Here is a 22,871-nt window from a genome sequence, read left to right on the forward strand (position 1 = left end):
TCTTTGTGGAGCTGGTAGGTTAGCTATTGCCTGTATTTTCCTTTCACTCATACTTTGGTGATATGATTATTTGCCCCCATGTACTTTGCTTCCTTCCTAGAACTGCATTTTATTCCAGATTTAGTTCAAAATTTTCTTCCTTTTGTGCATTTTATACCCTGCCGTCCTTTGCAGTCAGATTATTTCCTGTGTTGCTCCTGCAATAAAGACATTGCAATAAGCCAATTAAGTGGCTCTCTTCTACCTCTCTGAAAGATTCACTGCTGGAAAATTTCCCTTGCTGCCTAACAGCAAAAAGTGATTATTTAAATCTGTACCTGCATACAAGGTGCAGAAAGAGAACACAGTACTAGCTGATATCGAGTTTAACTCACCCATACCCACCCTTTTCATTCACTATTGTAAGCAACGGCTTTGTCTGCTAGGTGGCACTGGACATCCACTGCCGTTGGGAGAGGTGGTGCTGAATGGCTGTCAGGGCACAGGGGCACACCAGCTCCGGAGTCCTCTTTATTTTCTGCAGTGACGTGTTCTTTTCTGTGATGGCTTCACTGATGACCCTTTTAGGGATTCAATTCTACACATCACAGCAATGTCCTCCTGCCTTTTTACCAAGAGCAAAAGCCAGCTATTAGCATAGCTTTGAAAGGCTAGAGGTGTTTAAAGTCCATCCATGGGTGGTGAGTGCCTTTAAACTCACTACAGCCCTGAAAACCTTCTGAGGTTTCATCTACCAACTCTTGTTTTGAACCTAAATATTTTGCCTGCAGCGTCTCCATCTTGTATTTAATATTAAGGTCCACAAATGCTTCTCTGCCCAGAAACAGCGTCACTGAGACATTTAGGAGGAAGGGCTGGAGACTAATGTGAGTAGGGGATATAATTCCAGCCAGGTTTACTAGCTCTTCAGGTTCTATTCTGAACTATTAATACACCACTAGGATGAAATTTGTTTGTTGTACTTGCATCAGCTCCAGGGTCTTCAACATATTCACCACGATCCACAGGACAAGGTCAGTGTCTTTGTGTCTGTACAGCACCTGGCACAATGGGTCCCAATCCTGATCGGGGCCTCAGAGGGCTGCTGCAGCATATATATATTAAAAAAATAATGGTTATAAGCACCAGTTTCTAATTAGAACTGGAATGGTTATCCTCCTCCAGATATCACTGAGTACCAAACATCTCTCAAAACTTATTCAGATGTGCCATACCACAGTCCCCAGGAACAATGTATTTATGCCAGAGTTGTCGTTCTCATTTGGTCTTGGCCCTGACATTGCTGCTGTCTATGCCTGGGTAGTACTTTTACTTGACACATGTACCCAATGCTAGACATGCCCACAGTGGGTGTGTTTTGGGGGCACTGTTTGTTTGGATGGCAACATCCATGGCTGTGTGCCTTGTTTGGACATATCTTTCTTGTATGCCTGTAAGTCTTGTTCCGATGGAGCTGTAGTCATAGCCTGTGCCTCACTTGTTCCAGCAGATACACAGATATCCCCGGTTCGAATGGAAGGTCCAGGTCTGGCTTTCTCATTAGTTCCTCTTTAGCCATATAACTCTTACATATCTATTGAGCTGAACACAGATTTGTGTCCTATCATAGCATTTTCCACTGTGCCAGCCTCCTAATTTATAGATTTTTGTCTCAGTTCCATTAGATATTTGTACTTGTCTCCATTTCCTTAGAGTGGGTATGTCCAGAACGGATGGTCCCCAAACCTATGGAGGTTTTGGATGAAAGCAATTTCTAAACTTGGCTAAAACAGCTTCTAGATTTGTCTCTCTTCCCTGCTTAGTTCACATGCCATAAGGATTGGGTATTATCCTACAACTCCTCCAGCACAGCATGGAGTGAGATAACTCCCTGCACCTCTCTAGCTTTTTGCAAGGCCCACTAGCTTTAAAATACAGCTGGAAACCACTCCCATCACCATTTCCCTGTGAACATTAGTGAAGCAAGAGTCTTGAACTGATCTCTATCTAATTCACTGTGTCTTGTACTCACAGTCAGTTCTGCTGTTCTCTCCATTGCTAGGGTTTTCTGCTCTTTACTGAGTGTATGGTGAGAGCACTGCAAGTCCAGACCCTTCTGACACTCTGTTGTGATCTGTCTTATCTTTATTTGTCTATTCAGGCCTCTATGGTGGGACTGAGAGACCTCTGTGGCAAAAACTTTGAACCTCAGGTGAACAACGATGAAAGGAACTTTATTATCAGACAAGGCTAATGTAGGCAGTGGGGCTACGATGGAGCTTAACTGCCTGGATCTGCACAAGAAGCCCCTGAAATACTTGATATTGCTAGGGCTACCATCAAATTATCAGAAACATTACAAATTACAAGATCAACTTAATTAACCTAATTGTCCTGCCCAATGTAAAAGTGACTTGGGTCCTGGGCGATATTGAGGACTTTGCTTCTTAGAAGCAAAAAACCCCTTGGCACAATAATTTCCTCCTTTATTAATAAATATATAACATATCATATAAAAAGAAAACATGATCTCACACTTGCAAATATTCCAATTATTTCTATGTGAGAGCAAAATAATCTTATATCTAATTGCCATAATATGTGGTCATATATGTTGCTTCATTATTAGAGGTTAATTAGCTAAGTTCTGTATAGCATTTTGAAAACATGACACATTGAAAATGTAATACTAAATATTATTCCTATTCAGCATTACATGCACGTTGCTGGCCATGCTCATCAATGTGGAAAAGTTGAAGCTTATCTATCATTCACGTTTTTAAAATTAAAGCCCTAATCCTAAAATAAATTATGCACATGCTCAATTTAAGCAGGTAGTCCCCTTTTGTTCAAGGGAATTACTCTTGTGCTTAAAATTAAACAGGTGTAAGTGATTGCAGAACTGAGGATGTAAATCCCAAACAACTTCCCCCTCCAATATAGTTCCAATAAATCAAATAAATCTTAAATTCCTGTTGACTCCTTGGGGCAAGGGCTCTGTCTCTATTTGTGTCTTATATGATACAGAACACACTGGCGGTGCTTACCTAATAATGGTAATAAACTAATAACATACAGATTGCATTGTACATTTTTCCGGTTTTGCATACAGCATGAAACTAATATTTTAAAAAGAAAATCTCAACACATGTACAGGTTATATTCCCTATCGTTCTTTTACAGACACAGTCTAGATCTCAGTAGGAGAGAAAAAATAGTCTTCACAAATGCCTTTTTAATTACTGAAAAGCGGAGCGTGGGTAGCAATATTTAGATTGCCATAACCGAGTGATAGGATTGCGGGGTTGAATTCGGAGGTGTGGGTGGTAGGGGAGGAGGGTGGGGGAAGCCTGCGTCCTTTAATGGGAATTACAAAGCTCTCTGTCCCTCTCTCCCAGCTCCGCTGCTGCAACATTTATTGCAAAAGCAGGAAATTGCTTATTACTAAGCTAGCTGGCAAGAGGGCAGGAGCTGATGTGTTATTGGCGCAGCACTTGCTTAGCTGTTGCCTTTCTCTCTCTCCTTTTCTTCCTTTTTGTTCTTCCCCCTCTCCCTCTCTCTTCCTCCCTCTCCTCCTTTTCTCCCCCCCCTTTTTTTTCATTTTGGCTTCTATTCAAATGTGGGTCAGGGGTGAGTAGCTCCCAACGTCACAAGCTTGCAAGATGGCGCTGGGAGGAAGGCTGTGAGATGAGGAACAGGCTGGTATAGCCCGAGAGCCGAAGGGGAAGGGGGAGCAAAGCTGGGCTACCGATGCAATAACAATACAAAAAGGTAACGAGACAAAGTCGCCGCGGAGGGTCCGGGACTCGCGGGTCTCCCAGTTCGGGGGCCGGACGCGGCAGACTCCAGCCCAGCTGCTGCTGCTGCCCAGGGCTCTCCGCCCAGCCCTGCTGCCCCCTGCTCTTTATGTGCCCACTGCATGGGTGAAAGGGGGGCCCACGCACAGGGAGTGGGGGGTGTCTCCTGCCTTGCAGTGCCCGAGTCCGGCAGCCGCTGCTCTCTCCCCCCATGTGCTGCCCCTGCTGCATGGGAAGGGGCTGGGGAAGGGGGTGAATTTGGATGGGTCTTTGGATGGTAAATCGTTGCTATTCGGTCGCAGCGGCTGGAAACTTTTTGCACACACACCCCCGTTGCTCTGCCCCTTTTGCTCGATGCCTGGCGCTCGGGGGGAGGGGGCACTGGGAAGCTTGCGGCAGCTGCTGCCTGGAGGAGCCCGGGGGGGACCCAACAGCCCCCGGAGTCGCTGGCTGCCCTAACCCCCTCCCCGCCCCCTGCTTGGAGATAGCGATTGAGCCATTCTCGGGCAGGGGGGGGGGCCGTGCATTGGGGTGGGAGGCGTGTTTTGTCTTTGCCTGTATTGTGCTGGGGGGGTCCCGTGAATACCCCCCTCCCGACGGTCCACCTATTTCCACCCCCCGATCCCGGAGGAGCGCTAAGGAGGGAGATCGAGACGCGGGTGGCAATCGCCGGCCGCGGTGGTTCTTCCCCGCCGCTCCCTGGAGCCCGAGGCCAGTTCCCTACCCCTGAGGCTGACCCTTTCCCCCAAACAGGCACCCCACCGCTCAGTGGGATCGCATTGAACTTTCGCCCCAGACCCTCCTCACCACCGCCCTGAGATCAAGGAGGGACGGAGCCGCCGCCGCTATGTGTCTCTGTGTGTGTATGGGGGGGTGTCTCTGGCTTTTGTTACCGACTGCACCGTCTCCAATGCAATGGACGGAGCAGAGAATACTACGCAGCCCCACTGTTTGGGGCTCGCTAGGACCCGGCTTTTCTGTGCATGCCCCCCCCCATCCATTTAGTCCCCGAGCTACCTGAGGGAAAGATTTAAAGCCTGGCCAAGCTGCTGTTAAATCAGACCGGAACGTAACATTTTATATTCCACGGAGTGGGGCTTCTGCCCCCCTTCAGCTGTATTTCTCCCCCTCCCCCGTTACAAAGCAAGACCCGGTGGGATCCCCATATAAGCCGTGAACTCTTCTTTTTCTCAATGGGGGCTCCGAGGCTTACGTGGGCTCCCTCTTCCCAGCTCAATAAGAATTGTAAAAAGTGTGAGTAAATCTGTTCCCCCAGCCGAATGCTGAATGAAAACCTCTCGCGCCTGGGAAATGACCACGCTTGGCAGCTGCTGCGGGGCGAGCTCTAGGAGTAAGGCGCCCATTACGTTCGCTGCAGTTCGGGGCGGGTTGCAAACACCCAGTCTGAGCTGCTAGTGACCGGTGCTACAGGGGAGAAGTCAATAATTTACTTCTGTTTGAACTTGTCCCACGTAGAAGTGGGCATCTTAGTGCGGGGCGGAGGGTTTTCCAGCATGTCTGTTTATCCCTTTATCAGTGCTGCCAGCTGGGCGCTCTTATTTGGTCATTTTACAGCAGGGCTGGATACAGTGCATAGAGTGTAGCTAGTCGTTCGTCACTAATGCAAGCAGAGAGCCTTTTATTTAGGCGCAGCTTCGAGTCTTTTGTGTAAATTATAATATACTCTGGCATTTGAGAACTTCTGCAAACTTTGTTAGGAAAACTTGCAATTTAGAAACACAACAAAACAGCTACCTCTTGTTACTGAGGAAGCTGTAACTTCGCATTCAGTGTCTGTGAGTGTAAGGGTGTATAGCTCTACATAAAATGAATGAATTATATATGAAACCAAGTATGTACCAGAGGGCTACTCAAATCCCACTGGATACTACTTAATTATGGAATATATTCATGCAAGAAGCCAAAAACCAATACGAATGTAATTTGTTACAAAACTACTGTTATCTTTTGTTTTGAAGGAAGCTTAAAATACTGCAAAATGCTGTTTGAATTTGACTAATCTGGTTGAATTTATACACCGACTACAGGAGAAAACAATATGCTACTCCTAACAATTGTTTTCACTGGAAAAACATCCTGAACTTTGAACAAATATTTAATTTTCATGTTTAATAAATGCACTGTACATATAAATAGTACAGTCAGAATTTTGTGTGATTTAAAGCTATTGCTTATGCTGCAGCAGTTCTGCAGAGAGAACCATAAATGGCTCCTTAGGATCATATCACAGTAGCTCTGCATGGAGAAAATGACATATGAAAGGAAAATTGACTTATTTCCACAACTGCAAGTGGCCTCTTTTTTGTGTGCCTTTTCATTAGCAATCTAATCCTAAAAGCATTAGGAGCAATTATTTGTGGTGGTGCCTGACATTCGAGGTCTAATTATTTAAATCAGTTTAACTCTTGATGGTTGACCCATTAGGTCAAATCTGGCTGCCCTTTGTTGTTATGTTTATTAAAAAGAAAGAAAAGAAACAACTCTCATCCGCCCTCAAACTTGCGACCTGCTACTGGCATATCATTTTAGTTATAAGGGAGGTCAGCAATAAGAATAATCTGCTGCTTACATTTGTTACTTTTCATTCAAACGTGGGGAAAAGACACCAATCACGATTGCCTTGTTCTCTGGGGTCTAAAATAAATTGCTTGATCTAAATGTGGTAGGATGCAAAAGGGAGTAAGTGGTGAGTGTGAACCTGTAGCACGTGTTCTCTTAGTTTCTCTCTCTCTCTCTCTTTCTCTCCTGAGTGAAATGAAGAAAAATACAAAAGCATCTCTCTCACATTTTTAAAAACAACTCTCTTGCCAAAGATCCGGGAGAGATTTACATCTTTAATGCAATAACTCATGTTAGTATCCACATACGTTGCTGTGCAAAATGACTTATAGACGTGTAGATAGTAATAAATATCATAAGATGCTTGAAGCACTTTTTATCACGTGGTGTGTTGTAGTAGCAGTACTGAATTGTTTGGCAGAGGCCAATGTGAAAGGATAAAGGGGGTGAGCAGGCATCAGTCCTGGAGGTTGTATGGCACAATTTACTTTGATTAGCATCATGGTCCCTTTTTATTAAAATTGCTAGTCTGTTTTGGTGTGGAATGGATTGAAAATCTCTGCCCCCTCCCTCCCAAACAGCCCCTGCAATCCAAAAATACTGATCAGATTTGAATATCCAAATTTTGACTAGAGGATGTTGCTGTGAGTTCTTAAATTTCAGCATTTTTAAAGCTTGTAGTGATAAACCTAAATTGCATATTACTAATTCTTATGACCTTGGAGAAAATGGAATGTATAGCTCTGTTTTAATTCCCACCTACAGTCCTGGCTAATAGGTATAGAGAAATATGATGATAAAAAATGGAAGAATCTTGGAGCAGGTCCTCAAGGAATCAATTCTGAAGCACAAAGGTCTGGTCTACACTGCGCGTTTATACCAAATTTAGCAGAGTTAAACCAATTTAACCCTGCACCCATCCACACAATGAAGCCCTTTATATTGATATAAAGGGCTCTTAAAACCGATTTCTGTACTCCTCCTCGACGAGGGGCATAGCGCTGAAATCGGTATTACCATGTCGGATTAGGGTTAGCGTGGCCACAATTTGATGGTATTGGCCTCCGGGTGGTATCCCACAGTGCACCATTGTGACCGCTCTGTTAAGCCATCTGAACTCGGATGCACTGGCCAGATAGACAGGAAAAGCCCCGCGAACTTTTGAATTTCATTTCCTGTTTGGCCAGCATAAAGAGCTCATCAGCACAGGTAACAATGCAGTCTCGTGCGAATTGAAAAAAAGCTCCAGCATGGACCGCACGGGAGGTACTGGATCTGATCACTGTATGGGGAGAGGATTCCATGCTAACAGAACTCCATTCCAAAAGATGAAATGAAAAAACATTTGATAAAATTTCCAAGGCCATGATTCAGAGAGGCCACAGCATGGACTCAGTACAGTGCCGTGTGAAAGTTAAGGTGCTCAGACAAGCCTACCAGAAAACTGAAGAAGCAAACGGGAGGTCTGGGGCAGGGCTGAAAACATGCTGCTTCTATGCTGAGCTGCATGCAGTTCTCGGGGGATCCGCCACCACTACCCCACCCCTGTCCGTGGATTCCGAGGTGGGGGTGGTAATCTCAGCCATGGCTGAGGATTCTGCGGACGGGGAAGATGAGGAGGACGAGCTTGCAGAGAGCACACAGCACTCCGTTCTCCCCAAGAGCCAGGAGCTTTTTCTCACCCTGACGGAATTACCCTCCCAGCCCTCCCAAGCCACTATCCCACACAATGAAGCCATGGAAGGGACCTCTGGTGAGTGTAACTTTGTAAATATAAAACATGGTTTAAAAGCAAACATTTTTTAATGACTAATTTGCCCTGAGGACTTGGGATGCATTCGCAGCCAGTACAGTTACTGGAAAAGTCTGTTAACATGTCTGGGGATGGAGCGGAAATCCTCCAGGGACGTCTCCATGAAGCTCTCCTGGAGGTACTCCGAAAGCCTTTGCAGAGGGTTTCTGGGCAAGGCAGCCTTATTCCCTCCTCCATGGTCGGACACTTGACCACGCCATGCATGTAGCAAGTAATCTGGTATCATTGCATGACAAAGCCTAGCTGCGTATGGTCCCGGTGTTTGCTGGTATTCAAGCAACATCCGTTCTTTATCTCGCTGTGTTATCCTCAAGAGAGTGATATCATCCATGGTAACCTGGTTGAAATTCTGGAATTTAATTAAGGGGACAGAGATGGCCATTCCTACTGGGCTGTTTGCCTGTTGCTTAAAAGAAATCCTTCCTTGCAGGTAGCCAAGCAGGGGGAAGGAGGGCGGGTGATTGGCGCTGAGCTTTTTCATGTTTGGCTAGCAGGGATCTTCCCTGCTACCAGCCATGTGGTGGGGTGGGAAGGGGGCGGTAAAGCAATCATCCCAGAGAATTGGATGTGGGGTGGTGGTTTCTGCTGCTGCATGTTAACAGGAAAGAAGCAGCACTGAACGAGCTTTGCTTGGTATTTGGTAAAGGAAGGCGCTGGATATATAAAGGCTGCGGAAGACAATGGCTTACCATGGCTGCATGCAAGCCGAATTCTGCTGCCCAGACCTGCGTCTATGAGATCTCTAACACCAGAGCCGCAGGCACTCGATATTAAGATGCAAAATGCGACCTTGTAGTCATATCACATGTGCTATGTAAGGTGAATAGCGTTGTTCACTGTGAAAGAGTATAAGCATTGTTCTGTAAAATGTATCTTTTTAAATACTTCTCTCCCTTTTTCCCCTCCCTCATGCAGCTGCACATTTTTCAAGCCTCCCTAATCCATCCCGAAGGCTCTCTCAGATAAGGCGGCAGGGAAAAAAAGGCGCGAGATGAAATGTTCTCGGAAATCATGGAAGTGACCCGCAATGAAAGAGCTCATCTGAATGAGTGGAAGGACGTGGTATCAAATTACAGGAAAGATGCCAGTGAATGTGAGGAGAGGAGGGACGCTCGAGACCAGAGGTGGCGGCAGGAAGATCAGCGGTGGTGGGATGCAACTCTAGGGCTGCTGCATGATCAAACTGACATCCTCCGACGTCTGGTGGAGCTTCAGGAACAGCAGCAGGATCACAGAGTGCTGCTGCAGCCCCTGTATAACCACCCTCACCACTCACCATGTTCCACATCCTCCTCACCCAGACGTGTAAGAACGCGTGGGGGGTGGCTCTGTGCACCCGCCTACTCCACCCCCGTGGACAGCCCAACCAAAAGGCTGTCATTACTTTGAAATTTTTTTTAGTGGCCTTTCCTTCCCTCCTATCCTCCTCCCAAACCACACCCGGGCTGCCTTGTCAATTCTCTCTCTCTTTTCATAATAAAAAATACATGATTTTTAAACGATAGTGACTATTTCCTTAAGCAAGCTGTAATCGGGGAGGGTGGGTTTTTTACAGGGAATGAGTCAATCGAGGAGGGGAGGGTTCATCAAGAGGAAACAAACACAGCAGTCACACCGTACCCTGGCCTGTGATGAAACTCATTTTCAAAGCTTCTCTAATGTGCAGCGCTTCCTGGTGTGCTCTACTAATCGCCCTGGTGTCTGGCTGCGCATAATTAGTGGCCAGGTGATTTGCCTCAGCCTCCCACCCCGCCATAAAGGTCTCCCCCTTACTCTCTCAGAGATTGTGGAGCACACAGCAAGCAGCAATAACAAAGGGGACATTGGTTTGGCTGAGGTCTGAGCGAGTCAGTAATGTGCGCCAACGCGCCTTTAAACAGCCAAATGCACATTCTACCACCATCCTGCACTTGCTCAGCCTTAGTCGAACAACTCCTGACTACTGTCCAGGCTGCCTGTGTATGGCTTCATGAGCCATGGCATCAAGGGGTAGGCTGGGTCCCCCAGGATAATGACGGGCATTTCAACATCCCCAACTGTTGTTTTCTGGTTTGGGAAGTGATTCCCTTGCTGCAGCCGTTTTAAACAGAGTAGTGTTCCTGAAGACGCGAGCGTCATGAACCCTTCCCGGCCATCCCACGTGGATGTTGGTGAAACGTCCCTTGTGATCCACCAGTGCTTGCAGCACCATTGAAAAGTACCCCTTGCGGTTTACGTACTGGGTGTCCTGGTGCTCCAGTGCCAAGATAGGGATATGGGTTCCATCTATCGCCCCACCACAGTTAGGGAATCCCATTGCAGCAAAGCCATCCACTATGGCGTGCACGTTTCCCAGAGTCACCACCTTTCGTAGCAGCATCTGAATGATTGCTTTGGCTACTTGCATCACAGCAGCCCCCACAGTAGATTTTCCCACTCCGAATTGATTCCCAACTGACCGGTAGCTGTCTGGCCTTGCAAGCTTCCAGAGGGCTATTGCCACTCGCTTCTCACCTGTGAGGGCTGCTCTCATCTTGGTATTATGGCGTTTCAGGGCAGGGGAAAGCAAGTCACAAAGTTCCATGAAAGTGCCTTTACGCATGCGAAAGTTTTGCAGCCATTGGGAATCGTCGCAAACCTATGTGGTCCCACCAGTCTGTGCTTGTTTCCCAGGCCTAAAATCGGCGTTCAGTGGCTAGACCCTGCCCCATTACCAGCAGGATCTCCAAAGCGCGGGGGTCCACCGTTTGAGAGAATTCTGTGTCCATGTCCTCATCACTCTCGTCGCCACGCTGCTGTAGCCACCGCCTCCTCGCCTGGTTTTGCAGGTGCTGGTTCAGCATAGACTGTGCAAGGTGTTTACAACGTCCATGATTGCTATCTTGAGCTCAGCAGGGTCCATGCTTGCTGTGCTATGGCATTTGCACAGTTCACCCAGGAAAAAAGGCACGAAACAGTTGTCTGCTGCTTTCATGGAGGGAGGGGTGAGTCTGTACCCAGAACCCACCCGCGACAATGTTTTTTGCCCCATCAGGCACTGGGATCTCAACCCAGAATTCCAAGGGGCGGGGGAGACTGCGGGAACTATGGGATAGCTACCCCCAGTGCAACGCTCCGGAAATCGACACCAGCCTCGGTACATGGATGCACACTGCCAAATTAATGTGCTTAGTGTGGCCGCGTGCACTCGACTTTATACAATCTGTTTTTAAAAACCAGTTTCTGTAAAATCAGTATAATCCTGTAGTGTAGACATACCCTTAGAGATGAGGAAAGTGATCAGGAACGGTCAGCATAGATTCACCAAGGGCAAGTCATGCCTGACTAACCTGATTGCCTTTTGTGATGAGATAACTGGCTCTGTGGATGAGGGGAAAGCAGTGGATGTGTTATTCCTTGACTTTAGCAAAGCTTTTGATACGGTCTCCCACAGTATTCTTGCCAACAAGTTAAAGAAGTGTGGGCTGGATGAATGGACTATAAAGTGGATAGAAAGATGGCTAGCTTGTCAGGCTCAGTGAGTAGTGATCAATGGCTCCATGTCTAGTTGGTGGCCGGTATCAAGCGGAGTGCCCTAAAGATCGGTCCTGGGGCTGGTTTTGTTCAATATCTTTGTTAATGATCTGGAGGATGACGTGGATTGTACCCTCAGCAAGTTTGCAGATGACACTAAACTGGGAGGAGTGGTAGATATGCTGGAGGGTAGGGATAGGATACAGAGGGACCTAGACAAATTAGAGGACTGGGCCAAAAGAAACCTGATGAGGTTCAACAAGGACAAGTGCAGAGTCCTGCACTTAGGACGGAAGAATCCCATGCACTGTTACAGACTAGGGACCGAATGGCTAGGAAGCAGTTCTGCAGAAAAGGAGCTAGGGGTTACAGTGGACGAGAAGCTGGATATGAGTAAACAGTGTGCCCTTGTTGCCAAGAAGGCTAATGGCATTTTGGGCTGTAAGTAGGGGCATTGCCAGCAGATCGAGGGATGTGATCATTTCCCTCTATTCAACATTGGTGAGGCCTCATCTGGAGTACTGTGTCCAGTTTTGGGCCCCACACTACAAGAAGGATGGGGGAAAAATTGGAAAAGAGTCCACCAGAAGGCAGCAAATCATGTGCTCCAGCCCCCTAATCATTTTTATAAGGCGAGGCTAAGGGAACTGGGATTGTTTAGTCTGCAGAAGAGAAGAATGAGGGGGGATTTGATAGCTGCTTTCAACTACCTGAAAGGGGGTTCTAAAGAGGATGGATCTAGACTGTTCTCGGTGGTTCCAGATGAGAGAACAAGGAGTAATAGTCTCAAGTTGCAGTGGGGGAGGTTTAGGTTGGATATTAGGAAAAACTTTTTCACTAGGAGGGTGGTGAAGCACTGGAATGGGTTACCTAGGGAGGTGGTGGAATCTCCTTCCTTAGAGGTTTTTAAGGTCAGGCTTGACAAAGCCCTGCCTGGGATGATTTAGTTAAGGATTGGTCCTTCTTTGAGCAGCGGGTTGGACTAGATGACCTCCCAAGGTCCCTTCCAACCCTGATATTCTATAATTCTACGATAATGCTTTTTAGTGGATGCATAGTTGCTTTAGAATCAGAATTCCTATTTGCATTGATTATGGTGTTTTGCACTGCCATTCAGTTTGATGGCTGTATCATGGCTTGATAGATAGCAGGTCTTGGTATTGCTAGAAAGATAGTTTTCAGTTTCCCCATCTTAGGACACTAAACTTTTGGTCCACTAGTGAAATTGGACTTACCGATTCATTGTACCCTAAAGCTGCTGCTGCATCTTGTGATTTAATGGCAGTCAACAATACTTGCCACAAAGTGATTCACTGGGTTTCAACACAGCAGCAGATACAGTCTTGGAATGGGAGAAAATGGAATTGCATTTGCAATGCAGCCATTACATAGGCTGTTCTGTGACAGGCAAAGCTCAGTGAGAAGGGAGACCATTTCAGCATCAGTGGACAAGCCTACCCTGCTGGGCCTGGAGAAAAATTAACAGGGCTCAGCTGTGGAATTGCTTACAACACTAGTCCCGACCCAACCACAAGCAGAAGAATATTTAATAAATAAATTAAATTAAAAAACCTTCCATGTTGGGTTGGCTGTGATTGAAAATGACCGACTGTATCACTGAGGCTGCTTGAGTGAGTTTACACTACACTCTCCATGGCAGGGATAGTGCATTGCAGTGGAGATTTGTCTCCTGTGTGCAGCTTTGGTGCTAAAGCAACTATTTTAAGCTGGCGCAATGGTACATGTAATTATTTTTTCCTCTGCCTGGAGTAGTTCAAAATCTGCCTCAAAATATTCTTTCAAGTTGCATTTTCCTGTTAAATTGGCCCATCAAACTTCCATCAGAATGCCAATTTGAAGACCAGAATATTTTCCCTGAAGAATGTGTGCATTAGAAGCTAGCTATCAAAATTTGTAAAAGTTAATCACTTTTTCTTTATTTGCAATTTTATGGAAGGAAAATTCACCCTCCATCGCTGGTTGTTGGCAAAACAAGAAAGAAACAGAATAATGAGGTTATCATGAATGTGAAACTTACGTAAAAGTGATGGTTACAATAGCTGTAGGAGAGAGACTACAACATTGCAATAATTGTACCTGCTTTAAGTGACAGGTGGGAGAAAACTTCACTCCTTGTCATCGGTGTTTGGATGAAGGCCCAGTGTTGGCCACGAACTGCAATCCAGGATTAATCCCCAGTGTTTTCTTTCTATATATCAGATTTCCTATTTTGTTTAATGAGCACAGCCTACTATGCACTTGAAGTCAGCTGTTCTGGAGTGCAAGCAACAGGGTTTTGCATTATTGAAATGACAACCCTCGTGCCTTCCTAGAGCCCGTATTGTTTAAGGATGAAGGGGTGGAGAGTGATCCTGGTAATTGCTGATCCCAAACAAGGGCTTTACTTGCAGATCTGAGTTATTGAAGAGGTTTGGAAAGCCGTGGGGAATCTGACTTACCTAAGCCTCCACCTCTTTCATTTCAAGTTGCCTGATGTGCATGTTGCAGGACTTGAAGGGACAAGGCTGCACTTACATAATAACTAAAATTGTAACCTGAGAGCCGAAGGCCCTGTTTCTGCTAGTGAACAGACCGGCTGTAGAAAATGGTAGTCAGAAATGGGGCCGCTTCAGCCAATGCTGAAAGGGTTTCTGTTGCTAGCATAGACGGAACAAACTGTTCATCTCCATCATGCTTTCTGTTACAGAGTTGATGTTCTACCAGGCTCAACAGTCAGCATGATGGAGATACTGATGAGTTCTGTCTCACTACTCTGGCAATTCAGCTGGCGTCGAAAACTGTTTACAGAAAAGCAGGAAGTCCACTTCTGAAAACCATTGTCATTAGTGGATTATTTTCCTAATACCACTGGACCCAAAACTGGGATGCATCATTATTTGCCTTTTCCTTCCTTTACAGAAAGCTTTGCGATATATTGATAGTGCTGTCCAAGAGCGAGGTATGACTCTACCCATTAGCTAAAGCAGGTGTCGTCTGGTAGGGCTAAGTTTTAAAAACTTTTCATTGTTGCCCTAACTCATCCTCTGGCTGAGAGAGGTAGAAAGCATTGCACTTTAACAGGCTGGCCTGAGGCATTATCTGTCCTTCAGCCTCTTGGGTAAAGGGAGAAGGGGTAACTTTCAATAATACATGAACTTATCAAACCAAAGCAGCTCTTCTTATATTCCAAGGCCAGAAGAGACCATTGTGGTCATCTTGTCTGACCTTGTGTAGAACACAGGCCATAGAACTTCCCCAAAATAATTCCTAGAGCAGATGTTTTAGAAAAACATCCAATCTTGATTTAAAAGTTGTCCATGGTGGAGAATCCACCACAAACCTTGGTAAATTGTTCCAATGGTTAATTATCCTCATTGATTTAAAAAAAAAAGTGTCTTATTAACAATCTGAATTAGTCTAGCTTCAGCTTCCAGCATTGGGTTGTGTTACACCTTCCTCTGCTAGATTGAAGAGCCCATTATTAAATATTTGTTCTCTATGTACATACAGTACTTGTAGACTGTAATCAAGTCACCTATTAACTCCCTCTTTGTTTAGCTAAGTAGACTCAAGGAGCTCAATCTGTCACTATAAAGCATGTTTTCTAATACTTTAATCATCCTCATAGCTCTTCCTGGGACCCTCTCCAATTTATCAACATCCTCCTTGAATTCTGGACACCAGAACTGGACACAGTATTCTACCAGTGGTTGCACCAGTGCCAAATACAAAGGTGAAAACCTCTCTGCTCCCACTCAAGGTTCTTATGTATCCATGAATTTCATTAGCCCTTTTGGTCACAGCATTGCACTGGGAACTCATGTTCAGCTGATTATGCACCATGTCCCTCCACATCTTATTCTGAGTGACTGCTTCCCTGGAGAGAGTTTCCCATCTTGTAAGTATGGCCTATGTTCTTTGTTACATACTTGCATAGATACATACTTTTTACATGGTAGCCATATTAAAATACATAGTTTGGTGCACCCAGTTTACCAAGCGAAGCAGATCGCTCTGTCAGTGACCTGTCCTCTTCATTATTTACCACTCCCCTAATTTTTATAGTATCTTTAAACTTTATCAGTGATGATTTTATTTTCTTCCAGGTCACTCATTAAAAATATTACACAGATGAGGGCCAAGTCCTGCTCACTGGGGAAATCTCCAGAAGCAGCTCCTCAGTGGTGATTCCCTGTTTAGTTATTTTAATCTATTTAACATGTGCCATGTTAATTTTATATCTTTCTAGTTTTTAATCAAAATGTTGTGCTATACCCAATGTGTTAAAGAAGTCTAATTATATTACATCAACACTATTACCTTTATCAACCAAACTTGTAATCTCATTTAAAAAAAATCAGTTTAATTTGATGGGCTCTGTTTTCCACAAATCCAATAAATTAGACCCCTCAGAAGGATGCCATTCCCTAAATAAAGCCTCATTTAACTTACTGATAGCCCACTTGGGGAAAGTGAGGCAGGGAGCATTGATAGGACACCTGGCCAAATAGCAGCACTATAGGGCAGGTAGACCTTGTCTGAAAGAGCTTATGCTCTATGGCCCCAGTCCTACAGTTGGATCTGCCAGTCTGTTAAAGTGCAATGCTTTCTACCTCTGTCAGCCAGAGGATGAGTTAGGGCAACAATAAAAAGTTTTTAACAATATTATCACCCCTTTAATTAATCTAACTTTCCTCCAGTCTTTTGAAATTCCCCAGTATTCTACAACTTACTGAAAATCAAACATTAACAGTCCAGCAAGCTCCTCAGCTAGCTCTTTTAAAATTCTTAGATGTAAATTATCTGAATCTGCTGATTTAAAGATGTCTAACTTTAATAGCTGCTGTTTGCAGCTGTGTGGATCCCAGGATGAGAGAGACATGGTCGGGGAAGTAATATCTTTTATTGGACCAGTTTCGGTTGGTGAAGGAGAGGGTTCTGTACCCGTAGTGGCTGCTGTTTAATGTCCTCCTGAGATACTAGTGCAATGGAAAGAGTGTCGTCCGATGATATGACTACATTCTCTGTTTTTGGTTTTGTTTTTTTCCCCCCGGAATGCAGAACAGAAATACTTATTGAACACTTCTGCCTTTTCTGCATTATTATTGATAATTCTATCATTTCCACCAGTGGACAATACCATTGTTTGAATTCTTTTTGTTTCTGACACACTTTAAAAAAAACTCCTTATTGACCTTAACTCTGTTGGCCATAGACTTTTCCTTGTTTCCCTTTGCTTTTATGACTCTCGATTTTGAAAGTGATGCATGATATGGTGGCCATTGGAAATGCTGCATCACAGAAGTGAATTTACTGTGCTGCTTGACATTTTGCAAGCCCATCTCACCCCTAGGTTGCCTTCACCTGCTTAGGTATGCAGAAAATTCTCACTCATGAAATGTATGTTTGTAGCTTTTTAAATAAAAGCAACATTAATTGTGCTTGGATCCAGTCTTCATTATGCCACAAGAAGATGCTGTCTTACAAGACTAAAATCATCATGCTTATTATAGTCTTTCCATGAGCTGTCAATATGCCACTGGCCTGTCTGAGTTTTGTGTGACCCTGTGAAAACTTTCCTTTTGTACAATAAAGAGTTCAAAGCAGCATTTGTGGGGAATTTTTTTGAATTAAACTCTGAGTCTCTGAAAAAAAACAACTGTTGTCTGTTTTCAGAGGAGATGGAAAGCTCTTGATACTGTTTGATATTGCTAACCCGACACAACCTAGTTTTCAAAGAAAAATCTGTAAGTGCTTTGGGGCAGGGACCATGCCTACCAATGTTTGTATGATGCAGAGAATGTATCCATTAACTTCCCCACCATACATGTTTTCAGAGCTCTGCTCGTACATGTCAATCCTGACCTGTGGGTGATGTCCTGAAAAGGTTTCCTTTGGCTGGAGACTGTCATTTGTGTTGTAGCTTTGTGAGGTTCATAGACTGATGTCTGCTAGGACGAGTTTCAAAGTAATTTCACTTGTGACCTGAAATCCAGTTATGCCCAAGTTTCCCAAAGCTAAAGCTTCTCCTTAAAACTCTTGAGTTGGTTTAATAAATGGTCTGACATTATTCATTTAAAAAGGGGGGACCTTGTTCTGCCCTGAGTTGGTGCATATGAATGCATCAGTGGGTTGTATGTCACCTTTTCTGGGTGGTCTTGATTGGGACTTGAGAGATCTGGGTTTGATTTGTAGCCCTACCACAGACTCCCAGTGTAACCGAGGGCAAGTCACTTAATTTCTCTCTGCCTTAGTTCCCCATCTGTAAAATGGGGATGTTGTCCTTTTGTCTATTTAGCTCTCAGGTCTCTGGAGGAGGGACTGTATTTTACTATATCTTTTCACAATGGGACCCTGACCTCAGTTGGGGGCCTTTAGGAGCCACCATAATACAAATAATAATCTTTAAAAAACCTCTAACCTATTGATGCATCCTAAAAGGCTAAGTCAATTATGTTAAGCAAAACACGCTGTGGGTGAAGAAGAACTTGATATCCAGGCCTCTTGCATTTTGTGCTTGTTAGGCTCTGTTGTATGGTTATTAAATCAGTGTTGCAAAATATCATGAAAATTTACCATCCTGAGTATCAAATCTACTTGCTTAACCGTACCACAATGATGAAAATATGAATGAGATTTTGTTCCTCTGCGGCGAATAGCTCTTTGGAAAGACTTTCTTGCACCACCTACTTCTTCCTGGAAATATCCCCGAATAATTTGAAAGCAATCATCTGTCCCCCTTTAACCTCTGCTAGGAGTGGTTTCTTGTCTTGTTTTTGTTTTCCCCTCTTGGGTTACATGGTCCAGTGCCAGCGTACTGCGTGACTCAACAGCCTTAGAGATTCTTGGAAAAGCACTTCCGTTTGCTCTAGGTCAAAATTGTATTGGCAGCAAAACTGATTCTGCTGTTTACAAGTTGGCAGCATTCTTAAGCGAACTCCAAGAAGAGCAGTTTAATGCGTGTTGCGCTCTGCATCCATCCAACTTGCAGAGGTGTTTGAAAATGCTGGCCTGCTATAATGGGTGGGACTCATTGAAAAGGAAAGAGCATGGTCTAATGCAGAATTTCCAAAACAGTGGTCTGTGGATTACTTGATAGTGGTTTGTAGACAGCTGCCTGGTCACTTGGTGCTGGCACTTGTAATTTTCAGTTATTAAATGTCAGCTGTAGTGCTGTTACTCAGTCACCAGTTAAGAGGCAAGGCAGTCTCTGCTTGGAAGGCTACAAGGAGATCTCATTGTTAACTTGGAAAGAGTCTGAGAATCCCTGGTTTAGTGGCTAAAACAAAGGCATGGGTGTAATGATTCCTTTGCCACTGACTGGCTGTATAATTTTGGGAAAGTCACTTACCCCTCTGTGCCTCTGTTTCTCCAGCTGTATAATAGGCATGATATTTGAAAGATGGGCTAGATGACCTCGTGGGCTTTCCTTCATGTTTCATGAAAGGAAAGTAGTAATAGCTGCTGCCATTGTCTAAGTTCTTCTGGTGAAAACTGCCTGATTATTACAGGCTTAACACTTCTGGTTCAGTTGCCCATATCTACATGGAGAGATGGTTGTTAAGAAAAAAGTTCAAACTTTTTTTACTACTGCAGTGGGAAGCAGTTTGTTGAATGGAAAGCTGTTTCAGGGGTGTGACCAGCTACTGTAGGCTGTGGGAAAAGGAATATATACAGTAGCTCTTTACATTAAGAGAGTGGTGGTTACAGGTTGGAAGTGGTAGAATACTTATAGCATTTCCATCGAAAGATCTCAAAGTGCTTTATAAACCGTTAAGCCTCATAACTGTCAGACTGATGGTGCTAACCCCTCTGTGCCTGCATTTCCAGATCAGAAATATGGCAATTGTGATTTTTCTCAAGGTCACACAGTGCGTCAATGGCAGAGCCAAGAATAGAACCCAGGGTCTTAACCACACAACCATATTTCCTCCCCATGTAGAGCAAACTGGTTACATGTTTCAGTTTAATCTTCTCTGCCTCCTTTCCCCTCCCAGAATCTGAGGGATTCAGATGAATGGGATCTGTATCTGAACCATATGTGAGTAAGGTTTTGTGAAACACAACCTCAGCCAACAGTCCTGAGAAACCAAATCCACCCATGATATTCCCCCCTCTAATGGCAGGGAAACTAGCTGCATCCTTGGCAGAGCCTGACTCTTCTGATGGCAGTATACTAAATCTGCCCAGCACATCCAGTAGTATGTGTCAGAGACTTGGGGGTTCTCCCTTGCTCTTAGTGTACTGGTTAGACAAGAGTCCAGATAAGTCCAAGCAAGTTTACTGATGTGTAGTTGTTCTGATATTCAAAATATTTGCTGACTTGCTTTTGTCTCCTCACTGATAGTACATAGACTCACGCTGTGTCTGTCTGTCTGTCTGAAATGGCTTGATCTGCACCCTCTCTCTCTCCTCTCCCTGCCCTCCTCCAAAACCTCTTGAAGCAACAGCATTGCACATGCCTGTTTTGAGGTTGAGAGAAAAGCTGCATTATTTCAATAGGTTTGGCCAGTCAAAGTGGTGAGTAAGAGGGTATCTTACAGCCCTAGGGCTGTAGATTGATTGGCTGAGGTCACGTTTTTGTAAGTGAGAAGGTAGCAGCTGTCCTTTGTGGCATGCAGAAATTCAAGGGAAGTTTCAGAAAGTCTCTCGGTGTCGTCCCCCGTCCCCCCCGAACTGCTACATGCCATGCCATGTTGTTGCCCCACCCCCACGCTGATCTGTGCCTCAGGAGGTGGGGGTGGAGTGATTTGTGTTGGCCAGGAGCTCATACTTTGGCAGTGGGAGAGAGAACCCCGTCTCTGCTAAATTTAATCTAAATTATTGGAAACTAATTGGGCATGTTTGTGCTAGAAAAACTTTCAGTTCCGACTCCTCTTAAATCTTCCAGAAGGAGGGAATGCCAAGGCCTGAAGGGTATCCTGGCATTGCACTGACTTCAGTGCTGTGCCATACAGATACTTCTGCAAGCCAGGGTTTGAATATTAAACAAGTGATGGTATGAACACACAACTCTTGCAGTAAAATAAAGACATCGGTTAATTAGTGCAAACTAGTTGTTGGTCAGAGCTAAATGTTCAGTGGAAAAAGCCCCTTTGAGCATATGATGGAGTGTAGAGTTCTCTTTGCACCAAAAATTAGGCTTAGTGCCACAAATGGATGTAGAGCACTTCGCAGCTGATAGAATGTACTCAAAAACCAGGCCATCTTCCTGGCTTAACGAGCTTGCAGTCCAGAGGCTCAGATAGGTGCAAGATAGATAACTGATTAGGGTCAGACTCTGTGAACGTTTGGGCTCTTCTCTGGAAGTCAGTGTGACTCTGCTGGTGTAAGGGCTTGCACAATCAGGTCCAAGGAGTGGAGACACTGTAGCCGTTGAGAACTGCTGGTGAATTTTTTGTGTGTGAGACTTATGCAGAGGGCTCTTGGCAAAGGCCTGGTTCTCACACTGGTTCCTTGGAAGACCTTGAGCAAGACCATTTATTTTCTGCGATTATTACTCCAGTTGTAAAATGGATAATTACAGTTGGAAAAATCACTACAGGTACAGATGTGAACGCTTTGTACGCTACCAAGGCAAAAGTCAAGTGGACTTTTCCTACTTTGTAACTGACACTCGGTGCAGTCCAGTCTTTTGGGCTAGAGGCTGAAGATACTATTTCAAAACGGTCCCTGGGTCACAGCTGATAGTTTGGGACTGATTCTGCTCCCGGTGCTCTGTAAAGGGAATGGAAGCCTCCTGCTGGAGATTCTCTCAAAATGTGAAGGAGCCTCAAACAGGTGTGGAGCTGCCATAGTGTCTAGTGCAGGAAGCGAGGAGGGGCATGTGCCTGGAGCACATTTTAACCCGCATTAAGGCTGGGGCAGAGCATTGGAGAGCCCTCACTGGGTGTGGGTTCTTGGCTTCTCTTACTTCAGTCCCCACCCTTCCCACCCTCCTACTTTGTCAGGGAGGGGAACTATCCAGATAGTAGAGCCAGAACCACTCTTCTCCCTCCCCTGTGCTGCACGGGGGAGCTAACAGGAAAGGGGCAGCTGCCTGTGCGGGGTATTGCATTTTGACAGTACAGCTGCTCCATAAGGCTGCCGAGGAAGTGGTGGGGGCCATTGGAGAAGCGGCACCCTCTGCCTCCTCTCTCTAGCAATGGGACTGGCTCAAACACTTCAGTTTACAACTTGCAGGGGACAGTTCAGGGAAGGCATGTTTGAGTCCTAACCCTATACACATTTTCTTCTTTGACCAGTTGGCCTCAGGCCACAGTTTAGAGGTTTGAGATAAGACATGACTCTTCCACCTGGACACGTATTTCAGGGTTTCGTCCTAGTGCCCATTATCACCATGTCAGAGTGCCTTCCATGTAAAATAGATTGGCAGGAGTGATTCCTAGTGAGTCTCTGGCCCTTCTTGTCTGTCTTTATTTTTAAAAAGAAGAAAACCCCCCTAAAACCTCCTGAATAGGTTTGTTAGTCAGTGAATTATCAAAAATCCTTCTCTCTGATGGGCCAGTGGATCCAGAGGTTATTTTGGACTTACTCTGAAAACTAGTTTATTTCAAGAACATGCAACACTTACTTGATCTAATGTGAAAGAGAGACAAGATAATATCTCTTCTGTTGAGAGAGAGAGAGAAGCTTGCGAACTTAAAGAGCTTGCAAGCTTGTCTCTCTCACCGGTGGAAGTTAGTCCAGTAAAAGAGATCTCAACCATGTTGTCTCTTTAATATCCTGGGACCAACACAGCTACAACAACATTGCATACAATAATGTGAAGGAAGCATTTGATGAGAACAGAAAACCTTCATTTGAAGCACGGAAATGGACAGCTTATTATCTGACTTGCAATTCTCCTGCTAATCAATCACCTTTGTAAACTTTTTTAATGCAAACATTATCACTTTGGTGTATCAAATGAAAAACATCATTTTAAAAAAATGGTACTTTACTTGTTTAAGAATGGCTTTCTAATGGGACCTGATTCTGCAAGGCACTAGAGTAGTCAGAATTGGAGCTGTCCCTAATAAAAGAGCAACTCTTCAATATGCAGTAACTAGTAAAATGGACTTTTTCTCTCTCATAGTAATTGTTTCTAATTCACTGTTGTTTGAGTGAACAATCTCTCTCTCAAAAGCAGAATCTACAATGGACAACTGCACACAAGTGGCAGACTTTATTTTAGAATAGTTTGGGAATGAACATTAGTTCTGTTTTGG

The 22,871-nt window shown here is 44.7% G+C and overlaps 1 protein-coding gene across 9 annotated transcripts in view; it reads left to right on the forward strand.

The window, feature by feature from the left end:
- The first annotated feature begins 3,339 nt into the window (after positions 1-3,339).
- The window catches only part of HIC2 (HIC ZBTB transcriptional repressor 2), a 121,024-nt gene continuing 101,492 nt past the window's right edge, over positions 3,340-22,871 (forward strand). For 7 of the 9 annotated variants that reach the window (XM_030582556.1, XM_030582557.1, XM_030582558.1 and 4 more), the window contains exon 1: positions 3,401-3,750. The gene's annotated coding sequence lies outside the window, so the exon portion shown is untranslated. Of the gene's footprint in view, positions 3,751-9,084; positions 9,125-15,319; positions 15,560-22,871 lie in introns of those variants that run through there. The other 2 variants (XR_004002944.1, XM_030582555.1) reach the window with 2 other exon arrangements.

Source organism: Gopherus evgoodei, chromosome 13 (assembly GCF_007399415.2).
Source record: "Gopherus evgoodei ecotype Sinaloan lineage chromosome 13, rGopEvg1_v1.p, whole genome shotgun sequence".
In the NCBI taxonomy this organism is placed as follows: Eukaryota; Metazoa; Chordata; order Testudines; family Testudinidae; genus Gopherus; species Gopherus evgoodei.